Here is an 11,089-nt window from a genome sequence, read left to right on the forward strand (position 1 = left end):
TATAAATAAGGGGTATAACTACAATAGTAATGGGGTAATCACTAGTATTATAGGGACCCAACATGCCCCTCTCCTTCAAAAAAGTGTTGTCCTCAACGCTTGAGTAGTTCTGGATACTTCTGCATAAAATTCTCATCCTCCCATGTGGAATCTTCAGCGGATAAGTTCTTCCACTTGATAAGATACTCTGAAATTGATCGATTTCGTAGCTGTCGAGTTCTTGTTTCTGTGACTGCTTCCGGTTCCAATATAATTTTTCCTTCCTCGTCAAGTTCTGGCAATATTGTTTGAATTGGGAGCTTGTCACCTATAACCTTCTTTAAACATGAAACATGGAAAACTGGGTGCAATCGAGAAGCTGCAGGAAGCTCCAATTTGTATGCCATAGTACCAATCTTTTGCAACACCTTGTACGGACCATAATACTTTGGTGATAATTTATTATCCTTCTTAGCTTGCTTTAGGGACATTTGCTTATATGGTTGTAGCCGTAGGAATACCCAATCACCTACATCAAAACTTCTTTCACTGCGATGTTGATCTGCCTGTTGTTTCATTCTATTTTGTGCCAACACGAGGTTATCCTTTAAGAGTTGGAGGACTTGTTGTTGATGTTCGATGTGATGTTCCACTGCCTGAACCTTAGAATTTTCTCTTAAATATGATGTGATGGATGGTGGTTGATACCCATAAAGTGCCATAAATGGGGTCATTTTTGTTGCTGTATGGAAGGAAGTGTTATACCACCATTCAGCCAGAGGCAACCATTTGACCCATTGTGTCTGTTTATCAGATACAAAGCAACGAAGATATCCTTCCAAACATTTGTTTACTATCTCAGTTTGCCCATCAGATTGAGGATGATAAGATGAGCTATGAGCTAACTGAGTACCAAGACAAGAAAATAATTCTGTCCAAAAATTTCCAGTGAAAATGGGATCTCTGTCACTTACAATAATCTTTGGGTTTCCATGTAGCTTTTGAACTGTTTCCATAAATGCAGTAGAAACTGTACTGGCTTTAAATGGATGTGATAATGCACAAAAGTGTGCATACTTGGTAAGTCTGTCAACTACCACCATGATGACACTCTTTCCCTCAGACTTGGGTAAACCTGTGATAAAATCCATTGAAACCTCCTCCCAACGTTGGCTTGGAATGGATAAAGGTTGTAATAGACCCGGTGTCTTAATTGTTTCAACTTTATTTTGCTGGCAAACCAAACATTCCGCCACAAACTTTTGAATATCTGATTTAAGGCCATCCCAAAAAAATTCCTTCTTAACCCTGTGGTAAGTTTTTAAAAATCCTGAGTGCCCTCCTAAGGGAGAAGTGTGCAATTCCATAAGAATCTTTTGTTTTAGCTGGGAATTCTTACAGAGGTATAAGCGATCTTTGTACCATAACGAATCATTTTGCCAGCTAAATGTATCAGAAGTACTGGAATCTTGTTGTAGCTTTCGAATAAGTGCCCACACTTCTTCGTCATTCTTCCATTCCTCCCTTGCTTCGTTTATCCAATCTGGTTGGATAATAGAAATGGCACACAACAATGCTTCCACATCCTCATCCTTTCTTGAGAGTGCATCTGCCACCACATTTTGCTTCCCTTTTTTGTAGATGATTTCAAAGTCATAACCCAACATCTTTGTGACCCACTTTTGTTGCTCTTCAGAGGATAATCTTTGTTCTAAAAAGTATTTAAGGCTATCATGATCCGTTTTTACCTTGAAGTGTCTTCCCATTAGGTAGGGTCGCCATTTCTTAAGTGCATGGAGTATTGCCAACATTTCCTTCTCATAAATAGCTTTGCTTAAAAACTTTCCCTTGATTGGACGACTTTCAAAAGCAATGGGTCTTTCATCTTGCATTAGAACAGCACCAATTCCATTTCCTGAAGCATCACATTCCACAATAAAGGTTTTTGTGAAGTCCGGTGTAGCTAAGACCGGTGCTTGGCACATTGCCTCTTTAAGATGTTCAAAGGCCTTTGTTGCTTCCGGAGTCCATGAAAATGAATCTTTCTTCAATAATGTTGTTAGAGGTGCTGCTATTCTCCCATAATTCTTAACAAACTTGCGATAATACCCTGTCAACCCAAGAAATCCTCGCAGATGCTTTATGGATGTGGGGATTTTCCATTCCTTAATGGCTTTAATTTTGCTAGGGTCTACCTTAACTCCTTCATGAGATACAATATGACCCAAATATTCCACCTCCTGGACTCCAAAGAAACATTTGGATCTTTTTGCATATAATTGTTTCTCCTCCAATAGTTGTAGCACCTTGTCAACATGTTCAACATGATCCTTCCAAGACTTGCTGTAGATTAGTATATCATCAAAAAATACTAACACAAATTTTCTAAGGAATGGTTTGAAAATTGAATTCATCAAACCTTGAAATGTTGAAGGTGCATTGGTAAGGCCAAAAGGCATGACCAAAAATTCATAATGACCCTCATGAGTTCTAAATGCCGTTTTTGGAATGTCTTCAATCTTCATTCTGATTTGATGATATCCCGAACGAAGATCCAACTTGGTGAAGTAAATTGATCCATGCAATTCATCCAGTAATTCATCAATAACAGGAATGGGGAACTTATCTTTAATAGTGAGCTTGTTGAGCTCCCTATAATCTGGACACATGCGCCATGATCCATCCTTCTTGTGCACCAATACTACTGGAGCTGAGAAAGAACTTTGACTCGGTTGAATTATACCAGCCTCTAGCATTTCTGCAACCATACGTTCAATTTCACTTTTTTGGACATAGGGATATCTGTACGGCCTGATGTTTGGAGGAACACTTCCTGGAATCAGATGAATAGCATGATCATGATCACGCATAGGTGGGAGACCTTTGGGAGTCTCAAATACCTTGGAATGATTGTCCAAGACTTTTTGGAGATCTGGAGAAATAGATGATTCCAATGTGGAAACATCTAGCGAACATAATTGTGCAATTACACCTCTTTGCTCCTTTTTTAGAAGCTTTGTCATACCATTAGAGCTGATTATCTTTCCTGGTTTCCCTGCAATACCCCTTAATTCAACTTCCTTTCCTTCCGAAGAAAATTTGATGAAAAGTTCTTGAAAATTAAAAGCTATTGTACCCAAGGATTGTAGCCATTGGACTCCTAGTACAACATCAGCACCTCCCATTGGAATGGAAAGCATTGGGCTAGTCAATACATATTCTCCCATGGATAGCTTGATATTATGGCACTTTCCAGAGCAATTTATTGTTCCTCCATTTGCAATCATCACTTGACACTCTGGTGCTGGATATAGGAAGCAATTCAATTCTTTTGCTACCCTACAATGAATAAAATTGTGGGTGCTTCCTGAATCAATCAACACTATTACCTTTTTCTTCTTGATTTGTCCTTCTATCTTGATGGTTTGAGGAGTGGTAATTCCCGCCAATGCATTACAAGATATGGTCGGATTTATTTGTTCTTCATCTAGGCTTTGTTCCTGGAGTATATCTTCTTCTTTTGACCTTTCTTGCTCCTTTTCTTCTTCCTCTTCACAATCTATGTAGAATAATTTCTTCTCAGCACACTTATGACCTTTAGTGTATTTGCTATCACAACTGTAACAAAGCCCTTTTGCTCTTTTTTCTTCCAATTGTTGTGGTGTCAACCTTATAGGTTGTGGAAGACTAGGGGCAACAACACTTCCGTCTTTATAGTTGTGAGTGGTATGCTTCCTAGTTGCCATAATTTTGCTTTCCATTTTTCTTGCTAACCTGAATGCCTTCTCTAATGAATCAGGTTCCCAAAGGCGAACATCATGTTGGATATTATCCTTTAAAGACCCTATGAACACATCAATCCTATGCTCCTCTGGAATATCTTTTACCCTTATGTTCAATTTTTGGAACTCCTCAATGTGCTCCATTACTGAACCCTTTTGTTTGAGACTTATCAATTGGCTAAAAAAAGTGTTGCTTTTTGTATCTTCATAATGTGCTATCAATTCTTCCGTAAAAATTGCCCAAGTGATAAATTGTTTACGAGAGCAAAGCCATTGATACCATACAAACTGATTTGGTTCCAAATATACAGTTGCCATACGTACCTTTTGTGCATTTTGCACATTATTGAGATCGAAGAATTGCTCCATCTGTAATATCCATGTGGCGGGATCCTTGCCATCAAACTTCCTCATATCGATTTTTGGAATATGGTGATTCTTCGATCCAACATTAGCGTCTATGGAATCATGATTAACATTTCTTTTGTTCTCATCATGAGTTTCCTTTACTACCTTTTCACCATTAGTGACCCTTTCTTGTAGCAAATTCTTCAATTCTTCCATGTCTGTCTTCAAATTTGCCATGTCTCTCTTCAAATCTGTCTTCGAATCATCCATCTTAGCTTCCATGCCCTTTATCTTAGATTCCACGCCACTTATCTTAGCTTCTGTTAGCTTTTGTGAGCGTGACATTTGTTGCACTTGTTCTTGTAATTTTGATATATCATGTAGCATTTCTTCTTCTTCTTCATGAGTCATGCTAGAGCTTTCAGGTTCCTTACTAGGTGTTTGCATTTTCTTTCCTCGGGGCATCAGTTACCGATAATAATGCTTTACTATGCCCTTTGAATTCCGTTAAACCAAGCTTACACAAAAATTTAAAAAAAACTACACACCTTTTTTCACTTTATAGAAGCCTGATATTGAATCTGATGTATCTCTGTAATTTCGGATCATCCAGTTCTAAAATTGCTACCTGTAGTAGCCTTCTGCGTCCTCTTTCCAATGCCACAAGTCTGAGCCAAATTGGATTCTCCAAGGAAGAGTTATGTGAAATCTCCCACAGTGACTTGCTTTTAGACTGGTTCAGTAGAGCGAACTTGTACGACGTGCCACGAGTCACTGTTTCAACCTTTGAATCTGAAACACACACACAAGAAACTACAGTCCGTCCCCTTTCTGTACCTTTTTACGAAATTTCAATCCGATCCTCAGAGAGAGAGTTATGACGATTTTCCCCAGGTCACCTGTTTTGAATGTAATTCAGGAGTCTGCAAAAAGGCCAACTTCCTTAGATCATATCTCCGAAAATATCGCGCGAAAATCTCTGAAATTCAGACCCAAGGTTCAGCGCCAATTCTTCTCAAATGGGTTTTTTTTTACGACTTCTGAAACGTCACAGAAAAAAGTTATAGCGAAAATGCCATGATGACCTGTTTGGAGCAACGAAACCCTAGAATCCAAAGCTCTGATACCAAATGTTATGAAACCAGCTCACAAAAAGATAGAAAAAAGAGATCCATGCCTTAGAATTCAGCCTCTTCGAGGGGGCAACCTCCTTTACATTACATAAATGAACAATTCTTGGATGATACAAATGACAAAACCTCCTTTCTATATATAGGAGTCTAAGGAGTCACAATATAATCCAGCCGACCTAACAATAATAATATAAAGCCACAAAAATAACAATAGAGGGATTCTATGGGGCACAGAAATAACAATATGGGGGTAATAGGGGCACAACAATATAAATAAGGGGTATAACTACAATAGTAATGGGGTAATCACTAGTATTATAGGGACCCAACACACATTGACTCAATACTCGCTAAAATACCAAGGCCCTGTGCTGTCAACGAACAAAAACAGAGAAGCCAAAATTCAACCTGTATGTCGCCAAGTGTTTTAGCGGCTACAACACTTTCCAAACTTTTGGCATGCATCCAATTTTGGAGCCTTCTTTGGGTTTTTACTTGATTTTTGCAAGCACTTAGGCTCAGCCTATGAGCTCATGTTGAGGCTTTGCACCCTCCTTGCTTAACCATTCACCAGACATATTTTAGCATGATGGTCAAAATGTCATGCTTGAAGCCATGTTCTGGCTATGCACAAAGTTTGTCTTCATGTGTACAAGTAGTATTCTCTATGTAAGCATATGTCGCACTCACACATGAAGTTATATGCAATGTCACGCAAGTGTCGTCGTGGTCGTTCAACAATCTATCACAAGTGTCATGCTTGTCACTCACACTCGTCGGTCAGTCACACTAAGTGTATGTTTTCTTGTTCATTCTAGGTGTCTTGTCGTGAAGTCATGTTGAGTGTGTGTTTGCAAGGTTATGTATGCACAAGTTCACTCACTCACACACTTAGTCATTTTGCTGAAACTTTGTCAACTAGACCAAACCCAATAGTTGGACCTATGTTGAGCTACACTACACAGTCTCAACTCTGAGTGATCATGTACTCCTACCAAGAGCTTGAGGCTGCCTACCAAACATTCTGCACTGCACAATCCTAGAGTCAACTTGACTAACTGTCACCTAGAACAATGCAGAAGTTCCTTAGGAAGCCATCTCAATTTGTGTTTCCTGAAAGCAAATCCATCAAGCCTCAAGTTGGTCAATCGAAGAGTTTGACTAGGCAGTGACCCCAGGCCTCACTCCTCCAAAAAATGCACATATAAACTCCCAATCATGCCCCGCTCTGCTGACTGAAGAAATTGCGCAGACATGCTGGACTGACACCCGCTGCCTGTCACTGCACTGTCCTAAAAAATTGTGCAGTGTTGTTAGCCAACCACCCTATCATTCAGCCTACTCCTCCTAAAAATTGTGCAACTTTCATCAATTGTCTCCTAGCTGCCCAACATCCCACTCAGCCCAGAAACTACATAGGTATCTCTTGCATGCAAGCCTCTTAGCTCTATACAGTTTTGGTAAAAAGCTCCTGCAACCCTCTTCTAGCCTCCCTGTTCAATCTATGAAGTTTTCACAGCCAGTGTCCCCCTACTGATTGTACTATCTCCCTGCAAAAAAATCACAAATCTGCCCTCCAGTTGAGACAGATCCCATAGACAGTCACTACTGATCCAAACTGCACATCTCAGCCTCCTACTGACCTCTGCATAATTTTCATTTACAATGCATGGGGCCTGCATCCTAGCCTGAAATGTGCTCTGCATAGCTTCAGAGCCTTGTCCTCTCTCCCAGTCACCTGCACCCGAAAGCGAAAGATAATGCATCGTGGTAGACTACGAGATTTCTGGATTTGATGCCGTCTCGTTATGAGTGATTGTGGATATAGGTACATGGATGACACATGGCGCAATGGTGAATGGGATGAACATCAAGCGCATGCTACGAGTTTTCGTGAATGAACGAACACATGCAGCATGCCAGGTGCAAGACACTAAAAACATGCATCTGTAATATCAAGCGAACACCAAGACCATCGAAGACCCCACACACCTTGTCTTGAGGAGGTGAAGCTATGATACAGTAAGAGTACATCCATCACTCAGCAACACTGCAGCTCGACATGGACACTACCAGCAGCATGAAGATACCATCTCTGTCGCGTCAAGTCCTGTCATGAGTCATATTAGCCACATCAATATTGTGGGTTGTATTGTTGTAATCAATGTAATGTAACGTGGAAGTCCAAGAGACCCACATGCAAAGTTGAAGAGTCATGTAAGTCAAACATTCATGGTGGAAGTCGAAAAGTCATAAGGGCCAGTTTGACCCTTGCCTATATATACCACTCATTTGTACATGGAAAAGACTTTTCACCTTGGCTCCTCCCACATAACCTTAAGAGTCTTTAGTCTTTTCTTTCAAGAGCGAGCATTGGCTCCAATGCCCTGCTATCGAGGTTAGTGATGTAATGGTGTACCGATGTGTCTTGGAATTTTTGCTTAATTCAGAAGTGTGATAGTAGGCTAGCATGTTTACAAACATGTATTGTATTTGTTTGTAATACTATTCTTTGGACACTTGTAATGCATGTTTCTTGAACCTATATTAAAACAGTTGAACCATTTCAGTGGTTGTAATACATATGCTTACGAAAATGTGTTGTATAAGTTGTTAATGATGTCTCGTTCGTGTGGACTATTCCATCAGAAACTCAACATGATCATTCGCATAAACTTTTTATAACAGTCGTCGCACTCGTGTGGACTATTCCGCTGGGTGTTGCAAGTGTTACCCGTTCACTATATGTTTGATGCATCCGTGTTGACTACTTCGTCGAAAGTTGCACACGTCCTACTGTGTTGTGTGTATCTGAAAAAGCTGAGACTATTCCCTTTCGACATGAGACGCCCTTCCTCCCTCTCCCTCGGTGATGAAAGAACCTTGACACAAGTAACACTAAGCACTCACCAAACATGTGAACATCAATGTTCGAAGACAAAGCAAACCACTCTCATGTGCTGACAAGAAAGAGCTAAGGCAAACCTTTAAGGTAATGACAACTAGGCCATGATACCAGATGGGACTCCTACACCAAATAGTGTGAGTTCTAGTTTGTACTTCATACTAGGGAGATCCCCTAAATGTTGGCGGGTCGAGCACCATCAACATATTCAAAATAAATTGAAAATAAATAAATATTTTTATCTATTGAGAAACTTAATTGTTTTTCAATTGTTTATGTGTTTATTACATACAATCCCTTTAATTTAAATTTATTTCTTTATATTCTTTGTCGAATATTTATATTTGATATAAAATATATGTGTGTTTGTATATGGTGAGAGGAAATATATTTGTGTTAGTAGGTGGTGCGAGGAGTTGGTATTGAGATAAGTTTCTTGAAATTTTAATTAAATGTCAAGAGAATATTACTTTTGTATTCATTCTTTTTAAATTTCATAAATACGACTAATTCTTTTAACCTCAATGATATAAGAAAGGTCTAGTATCTCATTTTTCTATGAAGCTCGTGAGTTTTTTTAAAGGAATAAATAAAGAAAAATAAATTTTATGATGACAGGTGGATTGTGTGAATGAGGATCGCCTTCCAATCCCCTTTTCACTTTTGGAACATTTTTTATATTTAATGGCTGAAATGTGAGACATTCATTCTTTCGGGAGGAGGATGTTGAGAAGCAAAGGAGACATTGGAAGTAGTACTTGATCATACCCGAAACTTTTTTGTCGTCAACCTGATTTAGGTAGCTCGATTGCAGTGTAATCGAGACTAAGACATATGTTTGCTTCACAAATAAATATTAGTTACTTATGATTTTTGAAAATTCTATATTAAAATATGTTAAATATTTTTGTCAATTATGTATAGCTCCAATTAATGTAATTAATTTATATATTTTAATTTTAAGTTGTTACAACAACAAGAAGGATATATACACTTTTCCTGACGTCATTAAAAGAATAAGATAATACTTTTATTCTTAAAGGTAATTTCAATTGGATATATACACTATCTGATGTCATTAAAAGAATAAGCTAGTACTTTTATTCTTAAAAATAATTGCAATTGTTATATACACTATTCTGATGTCATCGAAAGAATAACCTAATACTTTTATTCCTAAAAATAATTGCAGTTTCTAATTAAAGCTATATTTGAAGTAAATTGTCCGAATCTTCTCATAATATACAACTTTTCTTAATGAAATACCTCCCTAAAGTAAGGGATATATGATATATGAACCCTAATATTTTATCATTACCATGTATGCATGTAGAATGACTGTATCTCTGCTTTAGCACAATGGGAATGTACTTGTTTGCACAATGGGAATGTACATGTTTTAAAAGAGGTTCTCATTAATAAATAACAAAAACGTTATGAAGATACAATAGATCACAACAACGGAAAGAGTGGTTGAAATAAATTCTTGTGGTAAAAGAGGTTCTGATTAATAAATAACAAAAACGTTATGAAGATACAATAACGGGAGAGTAGATTCACAGCAATGGAAAGAGTGGTTGAAATAAATTCTCGTAGTAAAACGATCTGCGTGGTTTAATAAGAGAGAAAATTTTAATTAAAAGGCAAAAGAATATTATGAACATAGTTAAAATGGATATCAAGAAAATTGGATATTAAGGTAACATTATAAGACATTTTAAAGATAGATCAGCCTAATTAAAATCCAGTGGCTTATTTTTTATTTTTTAGAAATAATACATAAAATAATAATAATTTATATTTTAGGTTAGATGTAGGTGATAGAGTAAATTGGTGTTATGAGATTTTAAAATAATATTTTAATTTTGGTGCGACTTATTTGTGTGTTTTTGAAAATTATTTTTATTTTGATTAAATAATAAATAATAATTATACTAACGTAAGTTTAATGTTATAGGCAAATGAGATACCAAAATACTGTTAAAGGAATATGGATAAAGAACTTTTAAATGAGATATTTTTATGATGCGGAAGCTTTTTTTTTTTTTTAAATAACAAATAATAATAATAATTTAAGTTTAGGATTTCAATATAGTTTGATATCAAATTGGTGTTACGAAATTGCAATTTCTAATAACAATAATAATAATTAGTTTTCAATATTTAACTATAATATTTATTAAGATATATACTCTATATTTTATTTTTTTAAAATTAAACTTAAAACTTCTTAAGGAAAATTATATATTTTTAATCCTTAAACACAATTAAATTCAAATTGTACTCCTTAAACACACTAAGATGGTACTCCTTTATACAATCATAACACACTCTAATGTGATTGCGTAAGATACAATTTTGTAGATTGATTGGTTTCATTTTTTCTTATTCATGTATACCATCATAACACATTGTCATGTGATTGCATAACATGCTCATACAAACTTTCACATAAGAGGGTATAATTTTGTAGATTGACTGGTTCCATTTTTTCTTTACTTTAACTTTTGGGTCGTGCAAAGAGGTTTTCATATTTGTTCTCTGCTTACAATAATTTCTCAAACAGATAACTCACATGTACTCCCATGTAAGATTTGGAAATATTTCTCTATGAATAGTATAGTCTAGGTAAAAATTATGAATTATCCAGAAAGTGATATTATAACAACAAAATAACAATAAATCCTTAAATGTAAGACACGCAGCCCAACAAGTAGGGATGAGAACAAAACCCTAACCTGTAGCGGGATCTGCTGCTACGATGCAAGAACAAAATCATACCATATAAGACATCCAACTCGGATCTACCATTACAGTTGGGATACTTGCCTTGTAAAGTTGCATCACATTAAACCAAGGAAGAGAACCACGAAAAACAACTTGAAAACGCTTACCAGGAATAACCATACATGGCAGTTTTGATTGGAATGTTGCTTATTTAG

Source organism: Pinus tabuliformis, chromosome 8 (assembly GCF_031772625.1).
Source record: "Pinus tabuliformis cultivar Carrire ecotype Pingquan chromosome 8, CPIR1, whole genome shotgun sequence".
NCBI classification, from domain to species: Eukaryota; Viridiplantae; Streptophyta; class Pinopsida; order Pinales; family Pinaceae; genus Pinus; species Pinus tabuliformis.